This window comes from Spea bombifrons, chromosome 7 (assembly GCF_027358695.1).
Source record: "Spea bombifrons isolate aSpeBom1 chromosome 7, aSpeBom1.2.pri, whole genome shotgun sequence".
Classification (NCBI taxonomy): Eukaryota; Metazoa; Chordata; class Amphibia; order Anura; family Pelobatidae; genus Spea; species Spea bombifrons.
Window position 1 is genome coordinate 24,682,143 of NC_071093.1, and position 9,750 is coordinate 24,691,892.

The 9,750-nt window shown below is 41.3% G+C and overlaps 1 protein-coding gene across 2 annotated transcripts in view; it reads right to left on the bottom strand.

The window, feature by feature from the left end:
• Positions 1-1,623: 1,623 nt before the first annotated feature.
• Positions 1,624-9,750, bottom strand: part of LUC7L (LUC7 like) — a 32,973-nt gene continuing 24,846 nt past the window's right edge. For both annotated transcript variants that reach the window (XM_053472125.1, XM_053472124.1), the window contains one exon: positions 1,624-1,907. The gene's annotated coding sequence lies outside the window, so the exon portion shown is untranslated. The remainder of the gene's footprint in view (positions 1,908-9,750) is intronic.

Here is a 9,750-nt window from a genome sequence, read left to right on the forward strand (position 1 = left end):
GGTATCTTTGTAACTAAATAGCTTCCCATAGTCCCATGTTTAGTGACAAAGATGCCTATGGGAAACTGGGGACAGAATTTGCCTTAGTTTCCCATAATCTCATGTTTAGTGACAGATGCCTATGGGAGACTGGGGGCAAAGGCAAATTCTGTCCCCAATTTCCTATAGGCATCTTTGTCACTAAATAGCTTCCCATAGTCCCATGTTTAGTGACAAAGATGCCTATAGGAAATTGGGGACAGAGTTTGCCTTTGCCCCCAGTCTCCCATAGCCATCTTTGTCCCAGCCTCCCACTGCCAAGCATGCCCCCAGTTACTTCCACTTACCTGACCCCGATGTGCACTCTGTTGGATTCCCGCTGCTGCTGCTGCCGGCGGCTCCACCCTCCTCACTGAACAGGGCTGGCACCGCCCACAAAGGTCACTGAGCAGCGCTGGTGCCGCCCGCGAAAGTTATTGAGTGGCGCCGGCTGACTCACTTTTATTTCGAATCGACAGGGGCAGCATTTTAATAAGCCGTCCCCGTTGATCCGAAATAGAATTGAGTCAGCTGGCCAGCGCGACTCAGTGACCTTCGTGGGAGGTGCCAGCTCCGTTCAGTGAGGAGGGTGGGCAGAGCCGCCTGCAGCAGCGGGGTTGTCTGCATTGCACAGACGTCCGCTGCTGCCGGAAAGGAGGATCCAAGTCCCCTGCAACGCCGCGGGGGATCTGGATCCTAAACCCAGTTATAGGTTTGGCTCACAAACACCTAGGCGCCAGGAAAAAATTATCAGTCGCCATGGCAACCTGGCGCCTGGGATTTGTCGAGCCCTGACATATTCTATACAAAATATAATATGAAATCTAAAGCAACATTGCAACATATGCAAAAAAAAAACCCAATACCTCAAAATCAGTATCCGTGACCACTATTGCAGTTATTAGACTACCATGCCAAATTTGAAAAAAAAATACATTTTAAAAATGTGATGCATGACTTGCAATATTTGCCCTATACTGATCAAAATACATGAAAATCCTGGCCATATTGGGTGGTTTCCAAATCAGGACAAGTTAATGAATATATATTTGGATAATTCTTCCCATTGGTTCAATGTGTATACAATTTGTATGTATACAAAACTGTAAAAAAAATGCGTTTTTTTTCACTCACTTTTTCCAGTTTATTTCAAACAAAACAATGTACTACCCAGTTTAATATGAAATTCAAATGAAAGCCCTACTTGTGCTGAAACAATATATGATTTGTGTGGGTGCACTAATTGATAAGAGAAATTACAGTTGAAGAAAGACATAGCAAAAACACAAAAACGTCTCGTCCTCGTGAAGGGGTTAAATTAATTCATACCATAGATCGTGCATGCGATTGAACAGAGAAAAGGCAAAATTTTGCTGCATGCAAACTTTACTGAGGGGGAAGTTAAGAAGAGTAGTAAAGCACTAATGTTTTATAAGGTTTTTATAAGTACTTCCATACACATTTAGCTGTGGGATGTCCCAACAGTCCCTCTTAAGTTCATTTAGCCAGGATACATTTTGGTGTACATTCTATAACAAATGGTAGATGTCAAAACTGGAAACAGCACAGAAGGGCTCAGATTAGCATGAAGAGGAAACAAACAAATTACACTAAGCAAATACTTTATTTATATTCTCACTACAGGAAGCAGAGTACAGTTCAGCAAACACACCTATCTCAAACAATAAAAAATTTAGGATTATAAAAGATGAGTTTTCGGCAAGTAAAAACCGTATATTTATCTGTTGAACAATGATTATTTACAATGCAACACAAAATATGCTATCTGAAGTACTTTCAAGCTCTCCCAACTGCAAAGAAGTCTCTCAAAAGTGGTCCTTGGGTGCAATCTGTGCCGTCTAAAAAGGTTCAGGCGAATGCAATTACTTCTGAAACAAGAACATGAAAAAGAGGATGAATACCAACATAAATATACAAGCCTCAGACTTTTTTTAACCAATTTGTGACAATGGCTGATTTTTTTTGTACCCTTCGTGACAATAGCTGTTTTAAAACTTCTGCAATGCTCATATTTAGATGTAATTTTTTTCTCTCATTTACTGAACCCACACGTTATATATTGTTGCTGAGGGCATCACATAAATCAACACTAAAAGGGGGCTGGGTGGTGCAGTTTGGGTGTGTTTGGCACAATGTGTGCGTGTGTGTGTGTGTGCGTGCGTGCGTGCGTGTGCGTGTCCCTATCCTGGTGAATGTGTTTGGTCATCTGTTAACAGCTTATTTACTGTAGGAGTAAATTAAACTATTTTGTTTTTACTTGGATAAAAACGTTGTCCTGAATTTGCAGTCACTTCAGCAAATAAACTTACTAGGCCCAGAAATCAATGAGATGAAAAGTAAAAGCTATTGTTTTATTTTCTCGATTTTAAGCTGCGTATTTTATTAAAAAGGATTAATACTAAATTGTGACTTAATTCATCCCGTGTATGATAACTTGTTTTAGTGTACGGCGATACACCCAATCACTTTACTTAACAGTATTTCCTATACTATCTGCTTAGCACTGATGTCATCTTTATCCAGTACACATGGATGTCAGGAGTTAATATGCTATCCTGTCCATGTTTGAAAAGTAGACACCCCAGGGTATTTCAAATGGCAATATTTTAACCCTTTCCAGAATATGGACATCTGGTCAGTCTGTGCCCATGTCCTATTTTTGGGACACCTTTCAACTGGGCATGAAGATATAGCGCCGATTTTAGGACTGCCTCCCACATATGCCACTCCACGCTGCCTCCCACATTTGCCACTCCACGCTGCTATCCCACATATACCACGCTGCCTCCCACACTTGCCACTCCACGCTGCCTCCCACATATACCACGCTGCCTGATACGCCTTATACCCCCCTGATACACCACTCCATCCTCCCCAGACATGCCACACTGCCTCCCAGACATGCCACACTGCCTCCCAGACATGCCACTCCACTCTACCCCCAGATATGCCACTGTGGCCCCAGATACGCCTTATACCCCCAGATATGTCACTGTCCTCCCCAGATATGCCCAATATCTCATAGTCCCCTCAGAGTCACAGACCCGTTCGCAGCACACCGACACCATACTTTTATAAATAAGTACTGGGTTAATCTTCACGGCCCCCAGGATTTAGATTCCCCTTAGTTTGCCCCCCTTTATCTCTAACTGCACCTTAAGTTAACTTTATTAAATCAAATTAACCCTCAGTCCTCATTAAATTAACCCTAAACACCCCATTAACCATAACTACCCCTAAATTAACTCTAAATACTCCATCAAAACAACTACCCTAAATTAACCCTAAACACTCCATTAACCACAACTGCCCCTAAATTAACCCTAAACACCCCATTAACCACAGCATCCCCTAAATTAACCCTAAAGACCCTGTCAACCACAACAGCCCCTAAATTAACCCTAAACACACCATTAAGCACAACTACCTCAAATTAACCCCAAACACCCCATTAACCACAGCTGCTCCTAAAATAACCCTAAACACCCCATTAACCATAGCTGCCCCTAAATTAACCCTAAACACCCCATTAACCATAACCCCCTAAATTAACCCTAAACACCCCATTAACCATAACTGCCCCTAAATTAACCTCCACCTCCCCTAACTTTCAGTAGGCAACAAATTTCATTATCGATTATTATCGATTAGTTGTTGCAGCCCTAGAGTACATAAAAAAGACAGAACAAGGAAAAACACAAATACGAAACTGATAACTCCGCATATAAGTACTCAACGTATATAGCTTATTAATTTATGCTAAAATTAAAGCATTACATTCATAAATATTCAAGATCACAAGCCTATACATAAAATTCACTTGGATACGTACCAAGTTTTTGTCACCCAATAAAAAAGGGGGGGTGGGGGTATGTGGTGTTTTATTATTTAAATCATAATTTCTTTAGTTTAGAGATCCAGTCCTCATATAAATTGATCTTCTCTGTTGTGGGCTAATCAAGTGGAGACCAATCTCCATCTGCAGTTGAAACAACCTGATTTTGCAAGCGTAATTGAGAGTAGGGTTTGTTTTCTTTCTAATTTCTTGCGATCATCAGTTTAGAGGCTGCAAATACATGGATGGTTATCTTTTTCTCTAGAGATAACTTAGATGGAAATATATGGAGGAGAGCCGTTTCTAGTATTTTATTAATCTTATTATCTATAAATTTCTAGGCATTCAAAAGCGTACCTCCAAAGAAGCCTTACAACTTTACAAGTCCACCAAATATGTTTCAGGTCTCCCTTTTCCAGATTACAACGCCAACATCTATCTGAGGAGTTTGGGAATATGGATTTTATTTTTGTTGGTGTTAAATGCTATTGATTTATAAGTTTAAATTTTTTTTCTCTAATATAGTGTATTATATTATGTGTCGTGTTTATTGCTTTATACCATTCTTCTTCAGTAATTTGTCTCATTGAATCTCTAGCCCATTTAGTTAGGATTGAGGTTGGTGGGATCTCATCAATTTTATTACTTCATATGATTTAGACATTAACATCTTTCTTATTAAATACATTTTGAAGTTTAAAGTGGAGTTCCTTGTCATCTTTATATCTTCCTTGTATTAAAAAGGATTTTATTCTTAGATGTAATGTACATGCCTATTTGATTTATTTATTTTTTGATAATTCGTATTTTCCCCCATTATTAATAAACTTATTAAAGCTAGCTTGTAGCATGTTGATCCATGGACTTGGAATTTTTAGCAGGATATGTCTGAAAAAGTAAGTCCGTTTAGGAAATATATATGCGTTGATCGCGTTTATTCTGCCAATCCAGGATAATTGTGTATTTTGCCATTCTTTTAACTAGGGCTGCAACTAACGATTATTTTCATAATCGATTAGTTGGCCGAATATTTTGTCGATTAATCGGATAAAGAAAATGAATGTAAATTTTTCATTTATTTAAAATAATTTAATAAACAAATGATGTTAAATACAAACAGCAGAATAAAAAAAACTTTGATAAAATGCATTTCTCAGTCCTCATCATTAAATTAACCCTAAATACCCCATTAACCATAACTACCCCTAAATTAACTCTAAATACCCCATCAAAACAACTACCCTAAATTAACCCTAAACACCCCATTAACCATAACTGCCCCTAAATTAACCCTAAAGACCCTGTCAACCACAACAGCCCCTAAATACACCATTAACCACAACTGCCTCAAATTAACCCCAAACACCCCATTAACCACAGCTGCTCCTAAATTAACCCTAAACACCCCATTAACCATAACTGCCCCTAAACACCCCATTAACCATAGCTGCCCCTAAACACCCCATTAACCATAGCTGCCCCTAAACACCCCATTAACCATAACTGCCCCTAAACACCCCATTAACCATAACTGCCCCTAAATTAACCCTAAACACCCCATTAACCATAACTGCCCCTAAATTAACCCCCACCTCCCCTAACTTTCAGTAGCCCAAATATTAATTTTATACTTACAGTTAGATGAGTGTCACAGCCATGTGGTTCTGGCCTTCTGGGAGAAGGAAGGGGGCGGGTCCAGTTGTCACAGTGATTATAGGGAGGGGGAGTAAGTAGGAGCTGCTGCTGTGAGTCACTCAAACGGATTATATAATGAGGGGTATTTTCAGAGCGTTTGCTCTGAAAAAACCCTCATTTTATAATCGATAATCGATTCAACTAATCGATAATGAAATTCGTTGGCAACGAATTTCATTATCGATTATTATCGATTTTATCGATTAGTTGTTGCAGCCCTACTTTTAACAAGTAATTAGTTTCCTGTAAAAGAGGCAAACATTCTGTTCAACTATATCTTCTACATTTGATGCTATTTTTAAGCCCAGTTAATTAAGATCTTGCAATTTCCAAATAAATTTATATTCCCGTTGAATTATTTGTTTAGTTTGTATAGAAATAGTTAATGGAAGGATTTCAGATTTTTCTATATTTAGCTTATAATTTGAATATTTTTTTAATCGCCGTCACTGGGCCTGAAGATATAGCGCTGATTTTAGGACTTGCTCATTAACTAAATACATATATATTTGGACTTATTTTACATTTTGTTGGAACTGGAAGGTTCCTCTGATGGTGACATCAGTAAGGAATACATGTTACCAATTTTATTTTTCTAACTAATTTTATTTTTCCATCACATCACATTGTGATTAGAAAGCTCAATTGACTGGCATGGTTGAATGCAGTACCTGTATTCAACCTGCAGCCGGAGCCCAGAGTTCAGGAACGTCTGGAGAGACCCTTTTGGAAAATCTCTTGCAGTGGCGGTTGTAACAGCTCTCCGGAGCAGTCACAGTGCGTCCTGGGGTGGGTTTCGGTGTCTCGCAATGAGTCGCTATCAGGGCATTTCAGCGACACAGTTTAAGCTTAAGAGGCAAGCTCTTTTAAATCAGGCGTCTGTCCCCATACGATATATTACGAATGTTGACGTCTGGGGGAGGGAGGGGTCACAAGGGGCCCCTGCTGACAAACTGTGTTGCTGAACCTCTACACTCGTTTTAAAGTGCCAGGCATGTCAATTGTCACCAAGTGGTTAATAATCTGAACTTCACATATCAAGTAATGTTAATGTTTGCGCATTCAGTTTTGAGTTATATCTCTGATATATTCAACATCTTGAAACAAAGTTTAAAAAATAAACTTAATACAATATTAAAATTAGATTTTCAAAATACACTTTTTTAATGGTTCTAGTTTTGTCATAATAGTGTTTTCAGGTAGTTATGTATCACCAAGTGTTAGACGTTGTTGGCCTTAAGACAGGGCTCGACAGATCCCAGGCGCCAGGTCGCCATGGCGACAGAGAATTTTGTCCTGGCGCCTAGGTTTTGTCAGCCTCTTACATCCAGAAAAAATTGTGGATGTAAGAGGCTGAGTCACCACACGGGGGCGCTGCTGCTACTGTCTGCCCAGAAGTCTGGGCAGACAGCACAGCCACTCCGAGCCCGCCCCCGAGCCTGAGATCACTCCCACGGAGTGATCCTGTAGGCTGAAAACGCGGTTGCTGGAAAAGCAGCACTCGTGTTTTCAGCTGCCACAGGCAGCCTCAGGGAAGGGGGTTTGTGTGTTGATTGGGTCCCCACACAAGTCTGGGGACCTCACCCAACACCCCCCTGCTGCCTGATCGCTCCATGGGAGCGACACCGCAGCGTTAACCCCTTCAATGCCGCGATCGCGGCATTTAGGGGTTAATTCCCGTTTTGTACGGGGCACTGCTGCCGGTGGTCTGCCTGGAAGCCCAGGCAGACCAGCAACAGCAAAAACGAGCCCCCACAAGCCCTTTGATGACCCCTGTAGGCATGGAAGCCTACAGCAGTCATCATAGACTCCCCCCTGCAATGGCTGGTCCATAGACCAGCAATTGCTTCCCAGGTGCCAGAGGCAGCTTCAGGGACAGGGGAGAGGGTTCTTCAGTCTCCACATGAGTGTGGAGACCTGACACAACACCCCCCTGCTGCCTGATCGCTCCATGAGAGCGACAGTGCAGCGTTAACCCCTTCAATGCCACAATTGTGTATGACACATTCGTGGCATTGCAGGGGTTAACATTTGTCCCCACAAGCTTTTGGGGACTAAATATCTGTCAATGCTGTGCTCCAATGGAACATCAGCATCGAAAGAGTTAAAAAAATGAAAAAAAATGTATTTAAAAAAAAAACAAACAGCACTGACCTGAAAGTCCAGGGTGCTTCCAGGTCAAACGCTGTGAGTTTAGTAAGTGGGCTGGTGATGATCGGATCCCTCAAGACCAACTGTTAGTGTAAAAAAATCCTGGCTCCTAACTTTTTTACCTGGCGCCGAGATTCACAACAAATTTGTCAAGCCCTGCCTTAAGATAACCGCTCTAGAGCATCCTGACATCATATGGCCATGGGGATAATAAAGAGTCATATTGTTTATCACCCAGACGGACACCGAGAAATGAGTCTATAGAGGAGCAGAGTTTGCTAGTTCTGCCATAAAGAATCACAGAGCAGTGCCTGAGCAGGGCAGGTATAAAATATTTGAGACTAGTCCCCTCAGGATCTGCAGCTAAAGGAAGATATATGTTAGTTTTGACAAAGACCTAGGCTTTATTATGATACACAACACTGTGCTCTAGATTTATAATATTTTTCCCGTGGGACATTCCCTACTGACTTAAGATAGAGAAGAAATGCATATGTATGGACCTTTAGCCTGCAGGGGTTTATTTACTAAACTGCAAGCTATATGGATATACATTTTCATTGTGAAGATACCTCATCTCAGACAGAAGAATTGGCCATGCTTTCCATCCTTTAAATTATATTTAAGTAATCACATCCTTCAATTACAGAAGTTTGTCAGAGCTACCACAATCACACTGAACTAGGGCTGCAACTAACGATTATTTTCATAATCGATTAGTTGGCCGATTATTTTGTCGATTAATCGATTAATCGGATAAAAAAAATGAATGTAAATTTTTCATTTATTTAAAATAATTTAATAAACAAATGATGTTAAATACAAACAGCAGAATAAAAAAACTGATAAAATGCATTTCTTGTCTGTATTTCCCAACCAGCCCCCCCAAATTTATGCACATTTGAGCCCAGGCTTGCCACGCTGCCTCCCCGACATGCCACGCTGCCTCCCACATATGCCACTCCACGCTGCCTCCCACATATACCACTCCACGCTGCCTCCCACACATACCACTCCACGCTGCCTCCCACATATACCACGCTGCCTCCCACACATACCACGCTGCCTCCCACACATACCACTCCACGCTGCCTCCCACATATCTCATAGTCCCCTCATAGAGTCACAGACCCGTTCGCATCACACTGACACCATACTTTTTTAAATAAGTACTGGGTTAATCTTTACGGCCCCGAGGATTTAGATTCCCCTTAGTTTGCCCCCCCCTTTATCTCTAACTGCACCTTAAGTTAACTATTAAATTAATCAAATTAACCCTTAGTCCTCATCATTAAATTAACCCTAAACACCCCATTAACCATAACTACCCCTAAATTAACTCTAAATACTCCATCAAAACAAAACACCCCATTAACCATAACTGACCCTAAATTAACCCTAAACACCCCATTAACCACAGCATCCCCTAGATTAACCCTAAAGACCCTGTCAACCACAACAGCCCCTAAATTAACCCTAAACACCCCATTAACCACAGCTGCTCCTAAATTAACCCTAAACACCCCATTAACCATAGCTGCCCCTAAACACCCCATTAACCATAACTGCCCCTAAATTAACCCTAAACACCCCATTAACCATAGCTGCCCCTAAATTAACCCCCACCTCCCCTAACTTTCAGCAGCCCAAATATTAATTTTATACTTACAGTTAGATGAGTGTCACAGCCATGTGGTTCTGGCCTTCTGGGAGAAGGAAGGGGCGGGGCTAATTCTCACAGTGATTACAGGGAGGGACTGGTAAGTAGGAGCTGCTGCTGCGAGTCAGACTAAACGGATTATATAATGAGGGGTATTTTTCACAGTGTTTGCTCTGAAAAAACCTGATGTCATCTGTGAGATCAACTTCAGACAGCGATTAAAGCAAGGACCAGATAGGTCTTAAGCGATCTCCATCAGGATACTGCAAACATCCCCGGTGATCTGATCACATACTTGTCAGCTGCTGCGTGTATGTGGAGAGAAGTAGATTGTCCCGATGCCGGACAATCATGCCGGATTCCCTCACAC